General features: G+C 38.8%; 1 long non-coding RNA gene across 1 annotated transcript in view; it reads right to left on the bottom strand.

The window, feature by feature from the left end:
- Positions 1 to 12,468, bottom strand: part of LOC134757006 (uncharacterized) — a 42,057-nt gene extending 29,589 nt beyond the window's left edge. Inside the window, exons 1-3 of the long non-coding RNA XR_010130582.1 lie at positions 12,312 to 12,468; positions 11,599 to 11,765; positions 1,720 to 1,789 (exon numbers count right to left, since the gene is read on the bottom strand). This is a non-coding gene — a long non-coding RNA (uncharacterized lncRNA). The remainder of the gene's footprint in view (positions 1 to 1,719; positions 1,790 to 11,598; positions 11,766 to 12,311) is intronic.
- Positions 12,469 to 12,968: the final 500 nt, after the last annotated feature.

Here is a 12,968-nt window from a genome sequence, read left to right as displayed (position 1 = left end):
TTTTTTTTTTTTTGCTCCTCTTAACAGCAAAACTCATTGGAATAATTGTCCAAATTAGTTACTTACAATTCTTTTTGTCCGATTCCCTTTTGAATCCACTCCAAATGGATTTGTGCCCACAACGCCATCAAAACTTCTCTTGTCAAGACTCCTGATGACTGTCTCACTGATAAATTCCATGGTAGATTCATAATCCTCATATTACTTGATCTATCATCAGCTTTTGATGCGGTTGACTATTCCCTCCTTGAGTCACTTTCTTATTTGTTTTCCAGGTCAACAGACTTTCATGGTTTTACTTCTTCACTGGCTTACTTTCCAGACCTTTGTCCTGGTTCTTCCACATCTCTTGATTTCTTAATTATGTAGTGCTTTGGGGCTTAGTTTTGGTCCTTTTCTCTAACTACACCTACTAGTTGGTGATTTACAATACCGGCTATTCACTAATGATGCCCAATGTATGTCTTTCACCCTGAGCTCCAGACTTCTGTGTTCAACTGACTACAGAATATCTCTACTTGGATGCCGAAAGTCACTTCAAATTCCAAAATGGAATTATGGATTCCCAAGACTGCTTCTCTGCCATCTTTCAAATTTCAGTTGGCTATGGCTCTTATCCTTCCAGTCACACAGGCAAAAAACATTAGCGACATCCTTGACTTCCCTATTAGTGTCACCTAAATTCACTCAATCAGCAAATCCTGTTGGGTCAACCTTCAAAACATGTCTCAAATCAGATCACTTCTCACTACTTCCATAGCCACTATTCTGGTCCTAGGCACTATTGTCTCCTGTCTGGAATATTGCAGTACCTCTCTGAGGGGTCATAGTACTTCTCTGCTCTCTATAGTCTATTCTCCACACATCAGCCACAGTAAAAAACGTTAGATCAATTATGTCTCTGCTCTACCAATAGCTTCCCTTTTTACTCAGAATAAAATCCAAATTCTGCCTTTTGGAACCATCTCCTACTACACACCTAAGACACGAGTCTCTTTACCACTCACCTCTTCAAATACGACAACGATTAATCCTATGGCCTTTGCACTTGCTCTTCCCTCTGCCAGAACAACGTTTCTCATCTATTTCAAGGAGGTCTCTGCTCCAAAGCCTCCACATTAGGGAGGCCCTCTCTAGCTCCCTCAGCAAAAATAGCATCCCCTTTTACTCTCTTATCCCTATTCCCTGCTTTGTTTTCTTTGTTGCTCTCATGATGGCCTGAATTTGTTTATGTTTTTATTGCCTTGTGTAGTGGCTAAATGGTGGCCTCCAAAGTTATGTTTATCTTAATCAAAGGGACCTGTGAATATTATCATATATTGCAATGAAGTGAATATTACCTTAGATGGTAACAGATGTGATTACATTAGGGATATTGTGGTGAAATTGTTTGGGATTATCTGGGTGGACCCCAAATGCCATCACAAATGTGCTTATAAGAAAAAGGCAAAGGGAGAGAACACAGGCAGAAGAGGAGGAAGCAATGTGCCCATGGGAACAGAGTACAGTGACGGGCCGACAGTCAGGGAATGCTGACAGCTACCAGAAGCTGAAAGAGGCCAGGAGCAAATTCTCTAGCGCCTTCAGAGGGAGTGCTGCACTGGGTCCATCTTGATTTGGGGCTTCTGGTCTTCGGAACCATAAGAGAATACATTTCCATTGTTAGAAGCCACCCAGTTTGCCGTAATCGGTTGCAGCAGCCATAAGAAATGAACACACCTGTTTTTCCTCTCTAGAACGAAAGCGCCAGGGATGTTGTTCACAGCTGTATTCTCAGCAGCAGCAGTGCCTAGAACAGGTTAACAGCTCAATAAATATTTGATGAATTAAGTCATGTGGTTAGTCACTTACGTTTTTTGGTAAATATCTAAACCCAAAAAAAGTGAAAAGAATCATTTTAAGGATTAAATTGATCAGTGCATTTTAGGCAGATGTTGAGTTAAAAACAATCATGTAGCAATCACTCAATAAATGATTAATCATTGTGATAGTCATCCTAACAATGACTGGGCCAGCCTGGGCCATTCTGAGTGGCCTTTTCTCCTCAATTTTCCCATGTAGTGCTTTTCCTTTTCTCTCTCACTTCAAAGTCAGACTGTGTTTTTTAAATTTAAGACCATGTAGTACCTTGGGTAATGTGTGACACGTGCATAAAGACAGGTTGTGGATGTCCTTTTATAACTCTGAAAAAAGTCACATCATCTGATGTTTTCTCCATTGAATTTCCTTAACTGTTTCACCCTCCTATTTCCTTTAATTCTTATTTTTAGATGATCTATAGTAATGAATTTCTGGATGGTGGAAACACATTTTCTTATAGAATAAAAGTTGGGGACATACTGGTGATCTTTTAATTAGAGCTGGATACAGGAGTGACAAGATGGTACTTGTCCCCTGCTCTTGTCTTGAGATGCTCTCCTCACTGTATTCTGTCATTTCCTGGGAGCTCCAAGAGCTCCCAGATCAGCTTATCTTACATCCTTTTGACTGCCTGCCTTACACTGATTGAGGAACTATCTTCAGGTTCCTTTGGCTGTTTTCCATTTCTTGATTTAAATGAAGGCCTTTGGAGGGTAGGAAGCCATCTGGACACTTGCTTCTGACAGAACATAGGACTGCAAGAACCAAATCTTCCACATCTTAAAATTCCCTCCAACAGTTGGCTCCATTTTCCATTTTTCCTTCATGCTCTGGTGCCAGATCCTCATGCAGTAAATCTATCTGAGAGGAGTACAAATCTTGTAGATCCGTGAGTTTCAAGACACATTTAATTCAGCAGAACTTCAACTAGCAGTGTTCCATATCATCTGGGTGTCCTCATCAGGGATCCCAGTGTTCCATTCTACAGCCAAGAAATTACCACAGTCCTGGTTTCACTTAGCTACATACCAGAACCAAAGGTCTAGGCTGTCACAGCCCTAGTAATGTGTTACCAGAGAGCTTTACCTTTGTTGGATGTGACATGTTTACTGCTTTGCTCAATAGAAATGGTATTTGAAGCTGAACCATAGTTTATAAATTTCTCTTTTTGCAGACAAGTTCATATCTGCTCCATGCATACAGTCATAATTCAGGAGACACTTCCAAGGTTGGCAGAAATCTTTCCTGGCACAGAAGTACCAATAATTTGTTCCCCTTGACTTGGTGGAGACTTTGATAATAATCACGGCTTTATTTTCTTTTTCCTTAAAAAAACCATTACAAAATGCCTATGGAGCATAAGGGTATCTGGCAGAAAAACCAATTCACAGGGATCCTAGAAACAAGTTGGAGAAGACAATGTTGGCTTAGATTGGTACAAAAGGGAGAGAGGAGGTTCTGCAAAGACCCCTGCCTCCCCGCACCTGTATTCCAGCTCTGAATGGAGCTTGAGAGTACAGGAGAACAGCAAAGCCTGGCTCCGTGTGTGTGTGTGTGTGTGTGTGTGTGTGTGTGTGTGGCGGGGGTAGTGCAGATGGAGGGAGGAGAGGGAAAGAGGTACACTAAGCCTGATGCTGTAATCCCAAACATGAAGAAAGCAGTGGGATAATCTGGAAAATTAATGTCCTTGGGATATCCACAGACCCACCTTAAAGAATTCCTCAAATGCACTTGGTTTGTTGATTTGCCCAAATGAAAAAATATAGTGCTCCTCACAAACGACACTTTTCATAATGTCTGGGAAGTGCTGATGCTCTTTTATACACAGCCTCATTCAGTCCTCTGAGTTTGTCTTTGATACCCTCTTGTCTCTCATTCTTTAATCTTATCTCAGCCCCTCTCTGTCTTGGGCCACATTCCACAGAATTGTGGCAAAGGCATTTAGAAGGCTATTAATGGCATTATGTTTTTATGGCTAACTATTCTTTTATACATAAATAAAGTTAACAGATGTTGGTCTTTCTTTTCCTTCCATTTTTTATATATTCCCTTGCCTCTCTTCCAGTCTCAGTTTACATGATACTTGTTAGACACCTATTTCCTGTGTAACTCAGAATGGAAGTGTATATGAGTGTATAGCAGGATTACTGTTTACACTCACATTGCATTAACTGGCATACTCAGAGGGAATAGAAATAAGCTATTCTATCCATTTTCTTGCCTTGCAGCAAGTTTAATTGAAGGATGAAAGGGAGAGAATGACATAAAAGTTATCTCATTCTGTTAACTTTATTTATGTATAAAAGAACAGTCATATAAACCATAATGGAATTAATAGCCTTCTAACTGCCTTTGCCACAATTATGTGGATTGTGGCCCAAGACAGAGAGGGGCTGAGATAAGATTAATGAATGAGAGACAAGAGGGTATTGAAGACAAACTCAGAACACATTTGATGTAATTGACCTCACACTTTTGCTTAATTAAATTTAAATGTTTACTATGATACCCACTTTATATTATAAAATTCTACTTTTCTGCAGCCCCCCTCAAGAATATTTCCTGTTCTTGAAGCAAATTTTTGAATTTTTCATAAAAAAGTGGGGTAGTTTTGTTGTTTAGTAGTATCAGAAGCTCTAAAGTTAATGGGGCTGGAATTACTGCATAGTCATGAGGTTGCACTAAAAGTTGTTTTGCTCCTGTTTTCTGGGACTTGCTTCTTTAGGGAAAATGTTGTACCATTAAATCACAAAACATTCACAAATTCACATGCACCATAAGTGGGCCTGTGGGACAGTCTACTTCAAGTTCATCTAGAGCATTTAGAAGCAAACATTCCTACATTTCTTGGGCCTAGCTCAAATGCAAGCCACCCTCTAGTCTGCTTGCAGAATACAGCTAGTCCATTGTTTCCAGGTGTTTTAATGAATGAACCTGCTCAATAGTTGATCTAGTCAGTATAGAAACAATTGAAAAAGAATTGATAAGAAATCCAATAAACTCAGTAAGGCTCTGTATGTGTGCGTATATGTGTGTGTAATTTTTTGTATCAATAAACACATGATTTACAGGTGTTCCCTCTCATTTTCTTCCCCTCATTTCAGTAGACTGATACATAGGTTTAAAAGATCTTTGAGTGTAGAGATTTTTCTGTCAACAATGGGTACTCAAAGAAATGAGAAATTTCAGAATGACGTGCAATTGTAAGTAATCATTACGTATCTAACATGCTCCCAAATGGACTTCTATGCATTAATTATCATTACATTACAATTTCCAAGATGTCTTTTAGCTACAGGTTTTAAACACTGTTGATAACAAATAAAATGAGTTCTTAGCGGGGGAAAAAGAGGGAGACTTAGCAAACCTGTGTCACAAGTGAAAAATAGTTTGCCAAATAAATAACTCAGACACTTTAATATTTGTCTGGATAACTATATCTCCATTTTTTACCTTTTATTTAAATAGAATTATAGATTTATAGATTCTGTTCATAAATTATTCACAGATTATAGATTCATACTGGCAAAATCTAGTACACGGAGTCTGATGAATTCTTCACCCAACCCAAATGATGATAACTTGTATGACTGTAGTACAATAGCAAAACCAGGAAACTTACATTGGTACAGTACTGTTAACTGGATTGGTACAGTACATACACAGGATTAAATTGCATAGAACTACACACACACACACACACACATGAATACATGTAAAAACTGATGAAAACTGTTTTCATCAGTTTTCATGCGAGTGTGTGTGTGTGTGTGTAGTTCTGTGTAGTGTATAGATTTGTATAACTACCACCACAATCAAGATACAGAACCTTGATTCCCCACAGCCATGTTGGTTGGCCCAGTTGGGTTCTTTATGTTCTTTTTGTTTCTTTGTCTAATGTTAGACATGTAATCATTACTTACAATTGGATTGCAACTATCCAAACTATCAATATGCTAGGTATTATTGTTCATTATTATTAGTTTGTTGTTGAAACAACATAATTTATATAAATAAACTAAAACTCAACTTAGTCACAGGAACTAGACTCTTTAGTTCCTCTAAAAATATGAGTGAGTGAGTGGATGGCTGGCTGGCTGGCTGCCTGGGTGAATGGACAGATGGATGGATGGATGGATGGGTGGATAGATGATTCATCTGGGTTGCTCAGCATTTTATCAGCATTGATTCTGGCTTCTGGACTGAGACTGGATTACCTTGTAGAGGAGAGCTAAGGAATCATGGAGTCAACTTCTATTTTTTTCACTTTCTTCTTTCCAAAGTTCATTTCCTAAATAAAACTGTTTTTGTAAAATCTGTTGGCAATGTTCATACCTGAATAATGCCATGAAGTTGGTAAGCTCTATATTAAAAAATGACTATTATCAAAATCTTCATCTAAGTGGTTGAAGTGAAAGCAAGCATTCTCTCACCTTGGTCTGACAGAATGAACGTCTATATGTGGACTTCTCTTTCCCAAACCCATATCACAAATGGCATGAGCTGAATATTTCCAAGTGTGGGTCTGACTTTTAAGTGATTTCCCACATTTTCACTTCACAAGAGATCCCTTAAAATATTGTAGTGGTGACAATGACTTCACTCAAATAGACACAGAACCAGCCTTTCACATTTCTAATCCATTTTTCTGGAGTTCAGACTAAAATATACCGCTTATTTGATCTATCAGGTGAGACTGGTAATCCCTCACTAATTTAAAAATTACCATGTTGAATTTGATCCAATTTTAAAAATATATATTGCTTAAAATGCCATTTTTGTGATTTCTTTTTTGTTATTCTAGCCATGAAATACGGAAGCTCAGTCTCCTTAATATAAATGAGTTAATTATTTCAAAGATCAAAAAATGACATTTGCTCTTTATTTTTAAAGTAGATAATAATGCTTTTATGGAAAAAATCTCCTAGAATCTCTATTTCAATCTAATCAGAGGGAAATTTGTATAATTTATAGGAAATAAATACACTGTGGAAAACCGAACTATTGAAAAATAATGCATGGTATTTCCTAAGCTGAGCCATAAAACATAGCACTTGTTTATTTTACCATATAATTCCAGGGTTATCACTTCGATGTTTAAAGCAAAGACCTCTATCAGTTATCTAAGTGTATATATATTGGATATAAAAAGTCTCAAACAAATTACAGAGTTTTTTAGTGATGTAAGGAAGGAAATTTAAACTCTCAGTCATCCTTCCTGAAGCTTACAGCATTTTAGTGAAACTCACATAGATCAATGTAAGCATATATTTCATATGACACAGCTCTCAAACTAGACACCAAAGAGTTCTGGTATCCATGCATTAGTCAGAAAAATCTTAGTCTACCGCCATACCACCTTGAACGTGTCTGGTTCCATCTGATCTTGAAAGCTAAGCTGGGGCGGGCCTGGTTAGTATTTGAATAAGGGATCACGTGGGAATAACGGGTGCTGTGGGCTTAAAAGAAATTTATTTGGTGTTTTATCTTTTCGGACCATTTGGGTTTTCAAAGGCAACAGCTCAAATCAAACCTTAAGCAGAAGTTTTAATTTTAAGAGTTTTTTTTTTTCTGTCATTCTACAGTCTTTGCTACTTTCATGTTAAGAATTTCCTCCATTACTTTAAATATTTATTTACCTATGGCTTTACTGAGAAGACTTATACATATACATACATATGTATAACTGGATTTATACATATATAGCTATATGTAACTATTTATACATATATAGCTATATGTAACTATTCACATATATCAACAAGTAACACCCTGAATCCTAATTGTGATTGATGTAAAGCTGTTTGTTTTTATAGACTGAAGTTTATGCCCCTCTGCAGACATAACTGTGGTAGGGGCTGTGCTACATCTCAGATGCATGGAGACAGGACCTTTATAACTGCTTTTCTTGGGCTTAGTTTTGAGTAAACTGTTGATCTTGTCATGGCCTTTCTTGCCTTTACCCTACATACAGACTAAAACTCCCCTTTGAAAATGTTAACCACATGTGCACACCCAAGTGGGATTTCTGTAGCACTAGCCCTGAGTCAGCAGATGTGAGGGCTGGAAGAATGTCAGTCAAACCCGAAACGCATCTTCGCCTGAGGTCTCAAGAGGAGTTTCTCAGAGCAGTTGGGATCAGCAGTGTCCACGGGGGCCCCTCAGGTCTGAGATCCAGTGTCCACTCCCGCAGCCCCTTCTACACACCATCAAGCTGCTTCTATATTTATGCATTTATATTGATTTTCAAATCGCATTTCTATTGAAAATAGGTTCTGCTACTGAAAAAAATGCCGTAAATCAGTGAATAAAATAAAACAAAACACCCCACTGATATTCACCAACTTTCTTCATCTTACAGATTTTTTTTTTTTTTTTTGAGATGGAATCTCGCTCTGTCACCCAGGCTGGAGTGCGATGGTATGATCTTGGCTCACTGCAGCTGCTGCCTCCTGGGTTCAAGTGATTCTCCTACCTCAGCCTCTGGAGTAGCTGAGATTATAGGAGTCTGCCACCATGCCCAGCTGATTTTTTGTATTTTTAGTAGAGATGGGGTTTCGCTATGTTGGTCAGGCTGGTCTCCAACTCCTGACCTCAAGTGATCCGCCTGCCTTGGCCTCCCGAAGTGATGTGATTACAGGCATGAGCCACCATGCCCAGACATCTTACAGATATTTAAATATGAAGACAAGTCCAGTTCTTCTAACTCCTGATCCAGGCTTCCCTCTGTAAGGCCCTAAAGCTAAAACACATCAGGTTGTTGGGGCAGCTAGGCTTTCCTACTTAGCATCCGCAGGCCATGTGGCTAGTGCTGGAAGGCTGGCAATGGCTAGGAAGGGAGCCTCAATGCTAAACCCATTTGATGGGTCCATTTTCTTCCTGGACTGAGCCACAGAGATTCTGCCAGGAACGTTTCACAGGTGAGCAGATTTCCCTCTCAGAAATGCCCATCATCACAATCCTTTCTGGGACAGGAGGTTTTAGCCAATTTTACGCATGTCTATTTAATAGATAGGAGTGCTATATAGAGGAGAAAGCTCTCAGTAAAGCCATGGATTGCTGGAGGCCTGAGGACTCCTTGTAAGAAGTCTGGCATATATGAGCACTCCTTCTTCTTGGTGTTCTTCCTCTCACCTCTCTGGTTACTTCTCTTTCTAAAGGCTTTCCCTCGGTTCTTAACTTTCAGTTTCTGCCTAAACTGTTCTAATTTGCACTTCCCTTTTCTGGTTAGATGTTTTCTAAAAAGGACCAAAAGTGACCTTTATAGTTTGCCAATTTAAGTCAGAGCAGTAAGTTGCAGTTTTCTGGGGCCCTGACAAGCATAAGTAGGGCTCTCCCTGGTAGGTGCTTCCAGCTGCCACACATGCACACACATGCAAACAGATGCAGGCACACACATGCATACCCATACAAGCACACACATACACACTTTCCTGCATGGAACCCCTAGGAAGTCTGTGTATGTTCACTGGTACCACAAGTTATCCTGAAAATGTTCAGAACACTTTCTATCTCTGTAACACTACTTTTAAAAATGAATTTCTGGGGTCAAGGTCATTAAAAGGAAAACATCATTAAGCTCTTTGAAATTCCACGGGGCTTTAAAGATTTAAGAATCCAGGGATGTATAATATAAATTTTGCCAAACTTTAAAATAAACTAAAAAATTCACAACAGTTGAATTCCTCCCAAGGCCCCTTTACAACACTTACAGATTGCTGAGATAAGGGTATGATGAACAGCTACGGGTATGACAGCTCTGCATGAACCACACACAACAAAACACCTCTGTGTTCTACAGCCCTTGGCACAAGACATTCCCGGTAGCCTTTCCCCTAATGCAGTGATTTCCAAATGCCCGTCTGTGGACCAGGGCCACTTACTGATATAGTCTTCAACTTTCAATAGCTAAATGAGAAGGATTGGGCTTTATCCTTTATTTTGAGGCTTTTATCCTTGCTTTTCTTGCCTTTCCCTTTTGGTATTAAAACATTCATTTCTTATAGAAAGCAAAGGTAATAATAGATGGTAGAAACATATTGTTTTGTTTAGATGACCTTTCTTTGTAAAATTAAAAGATGGAAACTCTGTATTGGGTTTAAAACCAATTTTAACTCTCCATGAAATTTAAAGTCTGGAAAACATTTCCGTAAGGCTGGGCCAAATCCCAAACCTGGGGGAAAAATAGCTTCAGGAGTGAATGCCTACAACCACTGAAATTCTTAAGAGAATTTAGCTTTTTAGCTTTTTTTTTTTTTTCAGAATTTCTTTTCCAGAAAGTAAAGAGAATGAGGATGGTAGAGGACTCATCACTATAGTTTCCTCTCTTTCCCCAACATCCACAGACGTATCAATGGTCTGAATGTAATGGCCTCTTAAAATATGAAGCAGAAAATGGGTTAGGTTAAAAAAAAAAAGTGCTACCCCAAGCATCATGAGAAAGCTGCTTCTGTTGTTGATCTGTTCTTGTCCCTGCTGGCTCAAAGGATCATGTGTGACACTGTGTCACAAACAGAGTCCCTAACGTGTTTACTTTTCCCTGACAAATACTATAAATTTTCTTCTTGTAGTGAATGAACATTGTTTATGCAGCTGTGTTCCTTAAATCAATACTGACTTTCTGTCCCACTGTATCCTTTTTGCAAAGACACTTAAGGAGAACTTTCTCCTGGCATTTGGGGAGAACTTTTCAAGTCAGACCTCCTAATTAGGAACAATCATTGTGCACTGGATCCACCAAAAAGAAAAAAGTGTTTTTGGCCTGGTTAAGTGTTTCCATCTTGGGTTACAGCCTTCATCTAAAGCAGCTTCTCCCTTGGCCTGAATGGGCTTTTCCGTGGAGACAGAAGGTAAGATTGCATGCTGGCTGACCCAACAGAGATCCAGAACAAACTCTCAGGAAATCTCAACCCCTCAGGCAGTTGAATTCTCACTCCTCTGAGACCAGCTGAGGTTATTTTACTTCATTTAACTAGCCAGATGATAGGTTGACTGATGGGGCCATTATGTCCGGCGTCAAGTAATTTTAGAATGAAAATTATGCAATAGGTTAGACCACAGCTCAATTTTTATCACCCCAATTGCATACAACGTCCCTAATGTGTTTGCCTTTGGGCTAAGATGGAAAGAAATGTTCAGTCCCAAAGTGGCTATATTTTCTGGAATAGATTGAGTGAAACGTCTCTTTTTTTCAACCAAAACACATGGAAATAAATTTCTTCGGTTTTACTTTCTAAATATCTGGTACAAGGTAAAAACTGCAGTGATTAATATGTCCTGTGGGGCTGCCGGTTGGTGAGGAAAGGTTGTCAAGCTTTAGATAACTCCACCAAGTTGCTATTATCATTTTTAGGCCTGGGTCAGTCAGGTAGGTAGACAAGCTTCTTGACATGTGGAATCGACTGGGACACTGGTAATTGATCCAATTTAAGAAAATGTCCTCAACGCAATGATTTTGCTTAAGTACCTTCTTATTTTAAATGTACCCTGGGACACCATAGTTGTTTCTCTCTGTGGCTTTTTAATTTCCCTTTTGGTTCCAACTGACCTTTCTAAGTTTTTTTTTTTCCTTCTGAAATAAAGAATTCTAAACTCATGATTTTATAGAAAAGCTCAGTTTGCAAGAATATCAGCAATTTCTTATTTAAATATCTTCTACTATACCCAATTGCTAGAGCATAACTCTTGGCTCCTAAACCCAATTTATAAATCAGTCATCCTTTCAACCCCTACTCAAACCCCAAATTTGTTCTTCTTCCTGGTGTTGCTGTCTTATTTCTTGGCACTCTCATCTACTCAACAGCAGCAGAAGAAAAGAAGAAACTTCATAGTTGGAGGATCTTCCTTCTATCTATTTATTCATCCATTCACTCAACACATATCTGTGTCAGATACTGCTCCAGGTACTAGAGACAAGCATGTACAGGACAGATATGGAACTCTGTTCTCACAGTGATTACACAGCGATTATACTCAAGTACATTTCTTCTAGAAACACTTGGTACTTCTTGCAGGGACCCCCAACCTCATATAAGTATATATACTTAAATATGTCTAACAGATCTTGATATATTACATATTTAAGTAAATAATGATAGAAAATGAATATTCTTAAATGGATGCCCCAATTTCTTTCAGCTGCCTCAGATACTCACTGGATAGTGATAGCCAATGATATGCCAGACTTGATATTGATTGATAATGTTATGGCCCCACCAGGGAAGGTTAGAAGAATGGAAGCTGCTTATTTCAAATTTGAATGAGCAGTCAAACATTCCTGGTCTGATTAATGTTTTTTTGCCTTGATGCACATATAAGAACTGGGACTAGCAGAAAGGGTTTAGCTTAGGACTGTGGAGAAATGCTTTTCTTCATTTCTGATAAAGCTCCTGTTGATCCTGTCTTCTTGATCTCCCAAGTTCCTGATAAGTCTACAAAGCTAAAACACTCACAGTTTGATCATTAGTAGTGTAGATCTTCCTCTCATTCAATGGAAGTCTTCTCTTGGAGGTCAGCAGTAAATGTCTCATTGCCGTGACCCACTGGTCAGTCCTTATGCCCCTTCATCTTTGCACATGCTGATCCCTTTCTCAGAAAGAAAGTCCCTTTAGCCAGGTATCATCTCCTTTGAGAAGCTTTCGCTGACTTCAGACTGGAGAACTCTATTATAGCATTTGACACTCCCCGCAAAGGGGAGAACAGTAAGTTGCAGTCTGATGAAGTCATATGATGCCCGGGCTGGCTTATGAGTAAAGAGGTGAGAAGGTCTCCTACTGAAACAGATTTTCCCTCTTTCTTCCCCTTACAATAGCCTTTCAAAGTTCTTGAAATGTCCATTAAGGAATTCCTATACTTTACTTTTGATTTCACAATTTCTCAGTCAAAAGCTCAGTATCATTGCATAGGATAATACATTACCTTAAAAAAAACCACAAAAAAATCTCAACACTCAAAAATTAAATTTGTGTTTGGAAAAGGCTTTATAGGCAGTGGTACCTGGAAACTGGTGCTTGAGAGAAGCAGGAGGAGGGAGGGGAGATGTCAAATACCATCTTTTAAAAAATTTGTTTGTTTTTGATGACCATCTTTAAGAGATTTTTAAATGCCAT

Source organism: Gorilla gorilla, chromosome 14, assembly GCF_029281585.2.
Source record: "Gorilla gorilla gorilla isolate KB3781 chromosome 14, NHGRI_mGorGor1-v2.1_pri, whole genome shotgun sequence".
In the NCBI taxonomy this organism is placed as follows: Eukaryota; Metazoa; Chordata; class Mammalia; order Primates; family Hominidae; genus Gorilla; species Gorilla gorilla.
This window is presented reverse-complemented; position numbering and strand designations above follow the sequence as displayed.